The following is a 12,356-nucleotide window of genomic DNA, read 5'->3' as shown; positions in this document are numbered from 1 at the left end:
ATTATCACATGTGAACCTTGTGGATGAGAAACTGGTTGAGAGAGAGAGAGAGAGATGGGAGAGTCTATGCAGGTGCAGAGTTCTCTAGAAGGCCTCTGGCATGCCACAGGGATCTGTACACTACTATTTAATTTGTTTATTATTGGTATAGTAAATCATCTGAAGGGAACTATTTAGTTGTTTGCAAATGATGCAAAATTAGTTAGAGCAATAGTCAATAAGGATGAAGGATGACGTTGATATCTTACAGGATAATTTAAGTAGACTAATAATATGGGCAAAGAAGAATGGATGCCAATTTAATGTGGCGAAGCATAAGATTATGCATTTTGGGATGAAAGGTTTCCATCTGTGTACCATACTGATGGGACTATACTCCAAGAACTTTACGAAGGGATTTGGGGATGCTAATGGATAGGGAGTTCAGTGGGTATATTGAAAACGTGGCTAAAATAGCTCATAGGATTACATGAGGAATGCCAACATGTAGATACAAGAAGGTTATTATTCCACTTTATAAGGATTTGATGATGCCTCATGTGGATTATTGTGCAGAGATATGATCGTCTGGGTTTCTTGGAAAAGTTTATTGTGGATGAAGTGGAGAGAGAAGTGCCTGTATAATAATGTTTTGTTATTCGTAGGGTATATCTTTGTTTTTGTATTTTTTTTAATCATTTCTATCCAGAAACTCTGCTCTAGAAACAAAACATGTATCTTTTCAAGGCACTTCAGGGCTCTCATAAGAAGGTTTGCGGTTTTACACCAATCGATAAAATGCACCTATGCCTAAAGATTGACACATTGATGATCTTGACTGAATTCGAAGTCGCAGCTGTTGGTTGGAGAGCAGCAGACCACTCAGCAACTAAGCCAGTAAAAGATTGAGTAAGGACACTACCCATCTTCAAATTTTAGGGCTAAAAGGCCTCTCATACTTCCTTTGGATAATAAATGGCATTAGACGATTTATTTATTTATTTATTATATTTTTTAACGAACTGGATATAATATTATGTATAGAGTTTGATTCACTCGAAATTTGAACACCATAGTATTGGAACACTGTCGATGCTGCAACATTATATTGCTATTGCTAGGTGTTTTATTTTGCTTTCAAAAAGAAATAAAAACAGCTGAAAGAATCTAACACGAAAACTCGATAACGAAAATCGCAGCATATGCTCAACAATATAAAAATATGACTGATATGAAGCATTGTGAAACTTTCCCGTTTCAAATTAGAGAGCTAAAATTAAGCCTATCTCAATCATTTGGAATTAGAACCAACCCAATAGAATAATCGTGCATAGATAATATATTATTTCATAACAATGGAAGTTAAAGAAATTTAGGTCCTGTCCATTACCGATCAACCAAACCCAGTGGCCCTGTCAGATATAGAGATACATAAACAGTTATGGATCCCATGATTCAATCTCTCTCTCACCCCCCCCACACAAAATTATTCTTTAATAAATGAACAACTATGAACTAACAAACACACCACATGAGATCGAAAACGACTTAATCTTTTATAGATTTCATTGCCCAACTCCAGTTGTATTCGTTGGTAATTACACAACGACATAATTCTAGGCTGTTTGAGAAGAATATCAAGAAAATTACATTCATAGAACTCGACTGCCTGACGAAACAACATTCTAAGCTCGATTTTAGTCAACGACTACATGAACGGTTTCTAAGACTATCTTCGACTGTGTCCAGAGGTAGTTGATCTCTGACAGGGACAAATAGGACTTCATTCCTGGAAATTCTGGTGTTTAATCACAACGACCATACAACTAACACTGTTTGTTAGTCATTGAGACAATAAATAGAGACACGTAATTTCAGTAAATTAAAGTATTCTTATTTTCATCTTAGTTTAGCAAGATCTCATTAACTTGTACTTTCTGTCAACTTCCTTGAAAATTCTCTTGTACTGTAATTGTACGTGATAACAGTTTCGATTACTGTTATGGACACTCTTATTAACAGTGTGCAGCGATGCATAAAGCCATAACAAAAAACATTCTGCAATGGTTAAAAAATAAATAAATAAATAAATAAAGCTTAGGAAAAAATCCTATTTGAAATTTGCCTCTTCGAAATGGCATGCGTATCTATAGCAAAGCAGAAAGAAAAACAGAGCATTGTGCCCTTTCATTGGGGTAACGACAACATAAAACGTTGGAAAGAATTTAATGAAAGGTTTATAAAATTACGCGATTCTAAAAGTTCACGGATTAGAATTTTAAATTATTGAAGTTCACACCCCCATGTCAAGATGCCATATTTTATGAAGACGAAGAGTATTTTGAAGTGCGAAGAGCAATTGTTTGATCACCTGCGGAAATAGGGAATTCTTTATGTTGGGAAACTTTTATAATTCAGATAATCATTGTGTGATGGGACGTCACATACAAGATTATGTTAATGGCAATAGACGTAGGTTGATTCTGCTTCAAGTGCTTATCACTTAGTGTCTACTAAAAAAAAACTTACCCAAGTTTACATGGACCCGGTCAGCTATATATATATATATATATATATATATATATATATATATATATACAGGGTGTTCGGGATAAATTTGACATATTTATAATTAATTATATTTTTCCGTAAGTTACATGTATTAACACACACTTCTCTTCATTTAAAAGTTTGGACCCTTCTTCATTCATATACAAGATGTCAGAAAGGATGGATAGCTGGAACCCACCTGAATCATGGAAGAGAATAACTTGTATCATGATGATTCGTGCCCGCCATCAAAATAAGGATATTACGACTGCTACCCAATGCTCCCTGAATACAGTAAAAACAATCAGGCATGAACTAGAGACTTGCAATGGTGACTACAAGGATGTAGCAAGAAGAAAGATCCCTAGCAGACGATCTGATTGCGTTCGTACAGCAGAATTCCTCGCAAATCTGCAGGAACAGGTGTTGAAGAACCCTGGCATTGGAATTCGGGCTTTGTTCGTGGAGTTGCTAACTGTAGTCAAGCCCTGGATAACAAGGGTAGCCAATGGTAGGCCGTATGTATGGCAGCAGGATTCGGCCCCTTGCCACACCTCTGGGAAAAGTCAAAAATGGTTGTCTGAAAATTTCTACGACTTCACCAGTCCAAATGTTTGGCCTCCAAACTCCCCAGACCTTAACCCCATGGATTATTTTGTATGGGGCGCAGTTGAAAAAGACACCAATCGCACTTCCAGTAATACAAAAGCCCAGTTAATGGATAAAATTAAAACAGTTTTTGCGGCCCTTCCCAGGGAGACTGTAGCATCAGCTTGTTCGAGGTTCCGAAGCAGAATTGAAGCTGTGATCGATGCTAATGGCGGTTATTTTGAGTAAATCTTGTTGATAGTATTGTAATTAACTCTGCCTGTAATGTTTTTTTGTCAATTCATTAAATTTAATAGATACAAAGAAGATTTTCTTTTTCCATACGAAACTGTCAAATTTATCCCGAACACCCTGTATATATATGTAATTACATATAGACCGAGTTGAAGCATGTAATTACATGCTTCAACTCGGTTGTTGTGATACATTTTTAAAAATAGATTTAATGACTTAAAAACTGAGATTCCTTATAAAGATTTAATAAGATTAATACAACTAGTTTCGGCTTATAATAGCCTTCATCAGGTATTCTTAAAGGAAGAGAATAATAATAAACATTGGAGTATCTAAAAACTTGAAAATACAGGTAAAAAATCGCCACACATAATTGATACATAAAAAACGTTGTATTTTTTCAAGTTGTTCTAACAGTCGTGCCATTGTTTATTGCAAATATGCGTGCAGACTCACGTGAACGCCAATATTGAATAACTGCAGCATGGCTATCTGGGATGTTATAATTCAAATTGTTGTTTAAGTGGACAGGATTCAGAAGGATTTCCCTTGATTCTATAATTTTTCTCTCAAACTCATCATCAAAGCGAAAAATATTTTCTGATCTATCCCAGCAAACGGAGTGGCTTTGTTGATCATCATTAGGATTATTTGAAAAAAGAACATGACTGGATAACGCAGTTGCATGTGATCTTTTGTAAGAGATGTCTCTTTTATGCTCTTCTATACGTTGCTCAAGAGATTTGTTAGTTTGTCCAAAATAAGGGATATCGCAATCGCACCATAATTTATATACACCTGGATATTTTAGGTTGTGATGAGGAGGCTTTGGATGGCTGATTAGAGAACGGATTATATATATACAGGGTGCCCAAAATTCACGCAAGATTTAAATTTAGCGCCATTTGTGCGGTAAAGTGTTGCCAACGAGATAAAAAAGACAGCGTGACAGCTGACAGTTCAGGGTTATTAAAAATGACCACACACAGCGAAGAGAGGTCGTTGAATGGATTATGGAACAACAACAAGTGGATGCTTAATTTTCGAACAAAATCATCTTCAGCGATGAGGCTCATTTTCATCTTGATGGCTTCGTTAATCGACAAAATTGTCGCATTTGGGGTTCAGAAAATCCACGAGTGATTGTTGAGAACCAAGACTTCCACAATGTGTCACTGTTTGGTGCGGAGTTTGGGCTGGAGACAACATCGGTCCATTCTTCTTCGAAAATGCGGCTGGTAAGGCAATAATTTAATGGTGTTCGCTATCGCGACATGATAATCCAGTTTTTTGTGCCTAAATTGCAAGATATGGATGTGGACGACATGTGGTTTCAACAAGACGGTGCCACATGCCATACATCCCGAGAAACAATTCAATTACTGCATGAGTCATTTCCTGGTCGTGTAATTTCCCGTTTTGGTGATCAAAATTGGCCATCCAGATCATGTGAATTAACGCCATTGGACTTTTTTCTTTGGGATATTTTGAAGTCTAAGGTTTATGCCAACAAGCCCATGACCACCCACGCCTTGAAGGAGGAAATTGAGTGCTGTATCAACGAAATTCAGCCACATTTATGCAAAACGGTCATGGAAAATTTCGACAAAAGAGTGCATATGTGCCAACAAAGCCGTGGAGGCCATTTACCCAATATGCTATTCCATGCATAACCCTATACTGTATACTTTATGAATCAATAAGAAATTACAATTTTTAATTAAAAACCTGTGTTTTCTATCAAAATTACTTCTTGCGTGAATTTTGGGACACCCTGTATATGCCTTTCATGAAATCCATCAAAATGTCTTTCATGGAATAGTATATGAAATGTATATAGATGACAAATTGAACAGAAATTGGATTTGTGTCTATTTGTGTTTTTAGTACTTCAGTCATCATTATTGCTGAGAGATTCAGAGCAATGTAATTTTATTTCATTTTATTTGAAATCGGTTATGGTGACCTGGATTTCAGAAATATGTTTTGATTGTATTGCATGTAATGATATTTCAGTAATGGGATTGTTGTTTTCGCTGACATGTTTTTGTTCGTGTTTTTATTTTGTGGTGGAAAGGATAGTATGGGAAAATTAATACCTCGATGATGTTGAAATAAGCGAGACTTTATAAAACGGATCGTATATCAGAGCCTGTTTAGCTCAGTAGAAATGGCATGTTCCATAGAGCTAGGCCCCCTAAAGAAGAGTCCTTCTAAGTTCGATTCTATTCGCGAATTAGAATAACTTTTTCTATGCCTTTCTTCAACAGGTCCAGAGCTAGCCGGTTTCTGGCACAGCAAGCGGATTTTTTCTGCAAGAAAATGGGGATTTTCGTCCTGTAAACTCAAGAAAATCGAACCGATCCACACTATGTCAGACAATAAATATATTGTAAGGATTAAGGATCGTGAGATGGCCGCACTTGTTAGCCACCTTTCTTCGCGGCATGCCATGTAAATCAGGGGGCTGGTCCAAGTGATACTTTTGTACCAGGCACTGCGATTGGCTAAGGGGAAGAGTTTGAACTGCTCCCTTAGTCTCCATATAGAAAAATAAACGGCCTTAGGTGATTTATTTATTATTTATTATTTTATTTTTTGTCACGCTATATGAATTCATTATAAGAACAGAAGGATCAGATCTGCAATTAAAGACAAACTGGAATCTTAGACCAAAACAGTTTTGTAATTCTCCTACCTATACGTATCTTACAAAAACCCAAAGAAGATTTTTATAAGTTTTTTATGTATATTTTTTAAAATTGTCAATTTATCAGCTACGGCCATTTTTTTTTTTTTTTTGCCTACTGGGAGAAGGCGAGGCTTTTAGCCCTATCTAACTTTTGGAGACTGAGGAGGCAGTTCAATCTCCTCGGGTAGCCAGATATAACTCGCCCAAGACTATCAAAATTATACATGGCAGCTGTATAAAGATAAAACTGACAAGTGCCCAGCCATCACGTGGTCTTAAATCCTAGCACTATATTTTACTATCTGAAAATATTGTCGATTTTCTTGAGTTTACGAGAAGAAAAATCCAAGTTTCCAAGCTGGCACAGGCAAGCGGAAAAAATCCGATTGTCTGTGCCAGAGATCGAATTACTAGGGAACCAGTCGAAAAAAAGTTTTCAAAGCTCACTACACATTACGCGCTGTTTCAGGTTAACTGTTAGGTGGAAAATAAATTCAATTTCCTTTCTGCCATGCGTTTGTTCTCTCCAATCTACATCACTATAGTTGACGTCCCCATAATAATTATCCGACCAGCACTCATGATAGAAGCCACCTAAAGATGAAACCTAAAATTTCCTGTCACCATCTATCTTTTAAGGTTGCTATGAGAATGTTCGCTTCATACAAAGAATCCAGCGGTTTGTATATCCATTAACCATTCACCTTAACATGATGATTGCGGTCGGATAGTTATTATGGGGACGTCAACTGTGGTGATGTAAATTGAAAAGAACAAGGCAGAAAGGAAATTGAATTTATTTTCTACCTAACAGATAATCCTGAAACAGCGCGTAATGTGTAATGAGCTTTGGGTTTTAAAGGGTGCTGGAATTGGTGATGACATCATAGGTTCGCTCCATAACTGTGGTATCTACATTGCTTCCAAATGGGGAGTGGTGATGTAGTCATGATCTGGAAGGTCATCAAACATGAAGAATTTTCAGAAGAGAAGGGGCTTATGTATAACAATAGGGCACGTATGTAAATTATAACAACTTTGGGGAAACCTCAAAGCAATACCATAGCGTAATAATCTGCAATGTTTACAGATATGGGTGATGATTAAGGGGTGCAATATCATATTATATACTTTTAGCAAATATCACTACATGATTCTGCTTGGGGAGGATAAATCCTCCCCAAGCTAAAAATCCGGTACTTATAGAATTGCAAGCGATTCCCTCAAAAATTCGTACACAACTTCCTGTAGTGCCTTCTTGTTTCTCTATCCTATCGTATACTGAATAAATCCTTTAGCATTTACTAGAAAACAGGTTTTTGATTTATGTGTTTCTGTTTCTATCATATCTTCTCTTTTCTGAATATTAGCCAAGATCTGTAACCAAAATCTTCCAGTCTATATTCAAAAGAGCACCCCACAAACAGTCACCATTTTGGTAACTCACCTCTGAATCAGGTTGAACACTTCTACGTTAACCAGTACTGGATGTTATCCAGGTTTACCAGCAAGATGGAATTCTACGATGTCATGCTACCAACTCTGACTTGAGGTTGTTGAAGCCGCAGGTAAAAATATGTCCAATCGTAGTGTGTTAAGAAGGCTCGATTCATCTGGACTCTGTGCATGGAAGCCAGTGGTTTGTATTCCATTAACCACAAACCACTGTTGAGTTCGTCGAAACGTATGTCATGAACTACGGATTCTCAACGTGTAGTACGCGTATCCCTTGTGGGTACATGGTAAAAATTTTTAGGTACTCCGTGAGAGCTCAAAAGTCACTAGATCTAGTAACTTTTAAGTTACTAGGTCTAGTGACTCATCATAGAAGTCGCTAAGTTGGCAATAATAATACTGATTAATTTCTGAGAACTGAGGTACGAAGCGCTGCGCTGTAGCTCATGTCTATACAAGTTTGTCAGTCATTCTTCCCTTCCCTACCTGAGACGAACCTACCCGAACGACTGATCGTCCAGTCACAAGGTAAACCGTTCGCCTAAGTCAAGCGTAAACTAGTGCAACCATCTCACTGATTATCCAGAAAAACGTTCATAATTTTATAACATTTGCCGATTAATGTCATTTATTAATACAAAAGTTAATGTATATATACATTAACTTTTGTATTTAACATATATATATATATATATATATACAGTATGTGTGTTAAACATATATATATATACGTTTTATTTTATGCTCATTGTTATATTGCGTATATCTTGCGTACATGATGAGTGGTCCGAACGTTCATCAGACAAATTCGATTGATAGGTTTGGGACAGTTTGCACACCGATAGCCACCGCCTCACTCACTTCGTAAGCTAATGTCTGCTCTGGTGGAGGAATGGGATTTGTTGCCGCATAATCCTATGGACATACTACATCGAGCATAGCCACCGATTAGCCATGAGAAAGAAGGCCTATTTAGCCATGAGAAAGAATTATACGATATGCAGATGTTACGTGACCACTTTTCTGAGCATATTATGTCGACGTCTGTAATGTGATATTTTTGGTAATTTTTATGCACCTCTAAGTAATGCGTTTTATACCTCTGACGTTTCTCACTGTCCGCTCGTTGCATTGCTATCTATTTTACACCCCATACTAAATTACAGTATGTCCTGTTTCATTGCAAACTGCACGAATTATACTACATTGGGTTGACGTTTTGTAAATTTATCGAGCAGTATATTCATGTTTTAGATTATTGGCTGTCACAAATATAGCTCAGTGGAAGTGACGCTTGTATCCTCTGCGCTAGGCTGCCCGAAGGTAGACTCAAGTTCAAGTCTAGTTGCCGATTGGCAACTAGACTTGAACTTTTTCTAAGCCTATCTTGGAGGAACTTTTTCTAAGCCTATCTTCGACCGGTTCCTGAGTTAGTGGGCCAGCGGGTTTTTTCTCCCAGAAACTCAAGAAAATACCTGCCTCTTCATTGAGGGCACCTATAATTAGCGATAGACATGAGCCATCTACTCTAATTGGCTACCGGAGGAGATTAAACGGACCACTCAGTCTCCAAAAGGTAGATAGGGTTTAAATTCCTTGCGTACTACCTATAAGGAAATAAAAGGAATTAGTTGATTTTTTTGTTTGTTTGTTTGTTTTAATTCTAATTTCCATTCCGTACTTTCTTAATTTTTATTTTTCATTTTAATTTGGCCTGTGGTATTTGCGATATGACTTCACTTCATGTGACAGGTTTGTTTTAAAACGTATAGTTCATTAGAGCATTTATTCCAATTTATAGCTGGACACAAAATATGCGGCAGGAATTTAAATTTTGGCAATTTAAATTATTATGCGTAATAAAAAAATCAGTATATAAAAATATAAAAATCGTAATATAAAAAGTTAGATAGGGCTAAATGGCCTCGCCTACTCCCCGTATACGGGAATAAAAAGGCGTTAGCTGATTTTTTTTTATATAAAATATATAATTAAACAATGAAAATATATTTTATATACTATGGGCCACTGATATACAATACGGCCATTTGTAGTCATGTCCACCTTGCTCCATCCTATGAGTTAGTGTTGACAAACTCTTTACTAGCACACTATTGCAGTGACCACTCATCTTGTTTATTAAGATCACAATCTTAGCCATGTTTCATCTTTCGTGGAATGTTATAAACTCTTCACAAATTCTTATACTTGGGCATAACGATACCAATTGGTGAGTTCGCTAAGGTTTTTACTACTCCTTATTTTCATGGTCAGATTGCATTTTTGTTCTCCGGATGCAGATAGTTAATGCACTCTTGTTACTCATTTTGTTTAACTTCTAAATGTTATATAATAATCTGGTGGTGTACATCTTACTGCATGGAAGCAAACCCTTATACACACAGATTTCAAAAAACGGTGATGAGCGTTATTTTCAAAAACGCTTTTTCAAAAAACCAGCTATTAAGCTATTAGCTGGTTTTTCTTTTCATTTTACTTAATTTACACTTGACCCTAGACCACACATAGCATTTATTTGCTATTGAACTTGCAGCCTCTTCTGCGTGTGGCAGCGATATGTTACAAAAAATACAAAAGTATAACAATTAATAAGAACACGTAATTAGTAAATTAAAGTATTCTTATTTTCATCTCAGTTTAGCAAGATCTCAAGTTAATGAGATCTTGCTAAACTTCCTTTAAAATTCTCTTGTATTGAAATTGTACGAGATAACAGTGTCGATTAATATCGAAACTCTTATTAACAGTGTGCAGCAGTGCTGGTTTTTCCTTGAGTGTACCTTAGGCCATAACAGGAAACATTAAGTTATGATGTTGTGAAGTTATCACAGTTGTAGAGTTTTTGAAAGTTTTTGCAGTGGTAAAAAAAAAAGCTCAGAATAAAATCCTATTCGAAACTTGCCTCTTCGCATAATATATATCTATGTATTATATAACATATCTATATATTATTTGTTACATAATATATCTATAGCAAAGCTACAAGAACAACAGGACATTGTGTCCTTTCATTGGGGTAAGGACAACATAAAACTATTATTATTATTATTATTATTATTATTCGTGACACCTCCAAGGAATCCGAAGACTCATCGCGGGAGGTCACCTACTATACAATTGTCTCCACCACTACACCGAACCTCTACCAATCATCTCCATCAACGCCATCTATCGCCCACCACAACAACTAGTATTTTATGTCTGTATATTCATGTGTTCTGAAGGGCCGATTTGTCTGTATGCGGGATGAAAAACCCGAGTTTCCGGTAGAAAAAACCCTGCTACCTCCGTATGAGATCGGCTAACTCACCTTCGATCGAAAAAGTCCACATAAAGATTCCTCCCGTCGAGACGAGAATCGAACTTAGACCTATTCCAATCGAAGGGCGTAATGTACAGTCGTTCTTCCAATTGCGCTACGGAGTAATAAAACGTTCAAATTATTGCTCCCCCTCAGTGTTTTCTGAAGTAATGTAAAATATCATCAGCAGTCAACTTCTTTCAGATCCAGAGAATTATCTAGTAATCAGTGGACATCAGTAATATTTTTACAATAACAATCCACTGTAGATCTCCTCATCACATCACCAACAGATGCCATTGAAAGTGAAGGAAAATTTGTGTTCTTGTATCTGACATTCCAAGATACTTGGATAGGATTTAGCGCCAAGAACGTCTCAGTAAATTGCATATTATGGTCTGCATTTCTTCAGTTGTAAACTAATTGCCAATTTTCTCTCAGGTCAATCATTACATGTAACAGATGATTTTGCATGGCTTTGCTTATCTTTCTTATAATAAATGAAATATTTTCCTTTAATACTGCTTTTGCTATAGCAAAGTTTTGGATTTCAAACTTAAGTGTTTTTTGAAAATTAAATGAAATGAAAATTTTCATTTCATTTAATTTTCTTAAATGAAAATCTTTCTGCCTTTAGATCATTAAATCTCTTAGATAAATTGGAATATGGTATTCTAAATCTTAAGGCAAGATGTTAACTTTGTTTTTCTGGTTCTGTCTTATGATTTTCTTAATGCAGGCGTTCTCCTGGGCTTTATTTCACTCCCAGTTTTCCTCACATACGAAAACATACGGCTCCCACTGACCACAAACCCTGTTCACAGTTTTGCAGATGATAGCACTTGCTACGGATCCTACTCATACGGCACTTAGTGTAGATTAACTTGAAGTGCGAGATGGCCGAGCACTACAAAGTAATCTACACAAGTGTCCCCTGAACGCTAATCGCCATACCATCCTGCAAAGGAATAATAACATCCCAAAATAATTTTCTTTCTTTCTCTTTTCTCACAAAGAACACCTTCTTAGATCATCTCCACCTACTTTTCACAATGCTGAACTCAACAGTTAAGATCAGGTCTCCCACAGTGTGGACCGACTTTTACTTCTACTGTTTTCTGTTTCAAAAGGAATGTGATCATCATTATAATCACATCCCTTTTGTCGCACCATCAGTCCCAGTAAACTTGGCATTCTCTTTTACTCAAGATGTTACTTTTCTTCTTCTACATATATTTCTGTGGGTTTCTACAGGGGATTTTCTACAGAGCTAGTTCTATTACATCTATTATGAGCAGCTGCCCGATATACATTTAAATTTGAACTGCTGCCTTAACAAGCTACACATACTATTTTTTATTGAGTGTACCTTAGTTTTGTGGAACAATCTTATGCATTAATAACTGCCCAATAACTACAGCACAACCCAACCCTAGTCTGTTTGAGAGGAATATGAACAAAATTGTATTCATAGAGCTACACTGCCCGACGAAAGGACATTTTAAGCTCGATTTT

The sequence above is a fragment of the Typopeltis vanoorti genome, chromosome 24 (genome assembly GCF_054136105.1).
Source record: "Typopeltis vanoorti isolate ZY-2024b chromosome 24, IOZ_Tvanoo_1.0, whole genome shotgun sequence".
Taxonomy (NCBI): domain Eukaryota; kingdom Metazoa; phylum Arthropoda; class Arachnida; order Uropygi; family Thelyphonidae; genus Typopeltis; species Typopeltis vanoorti.
This window is presented reverse-complemented; position numbering follows the sequence as displayed.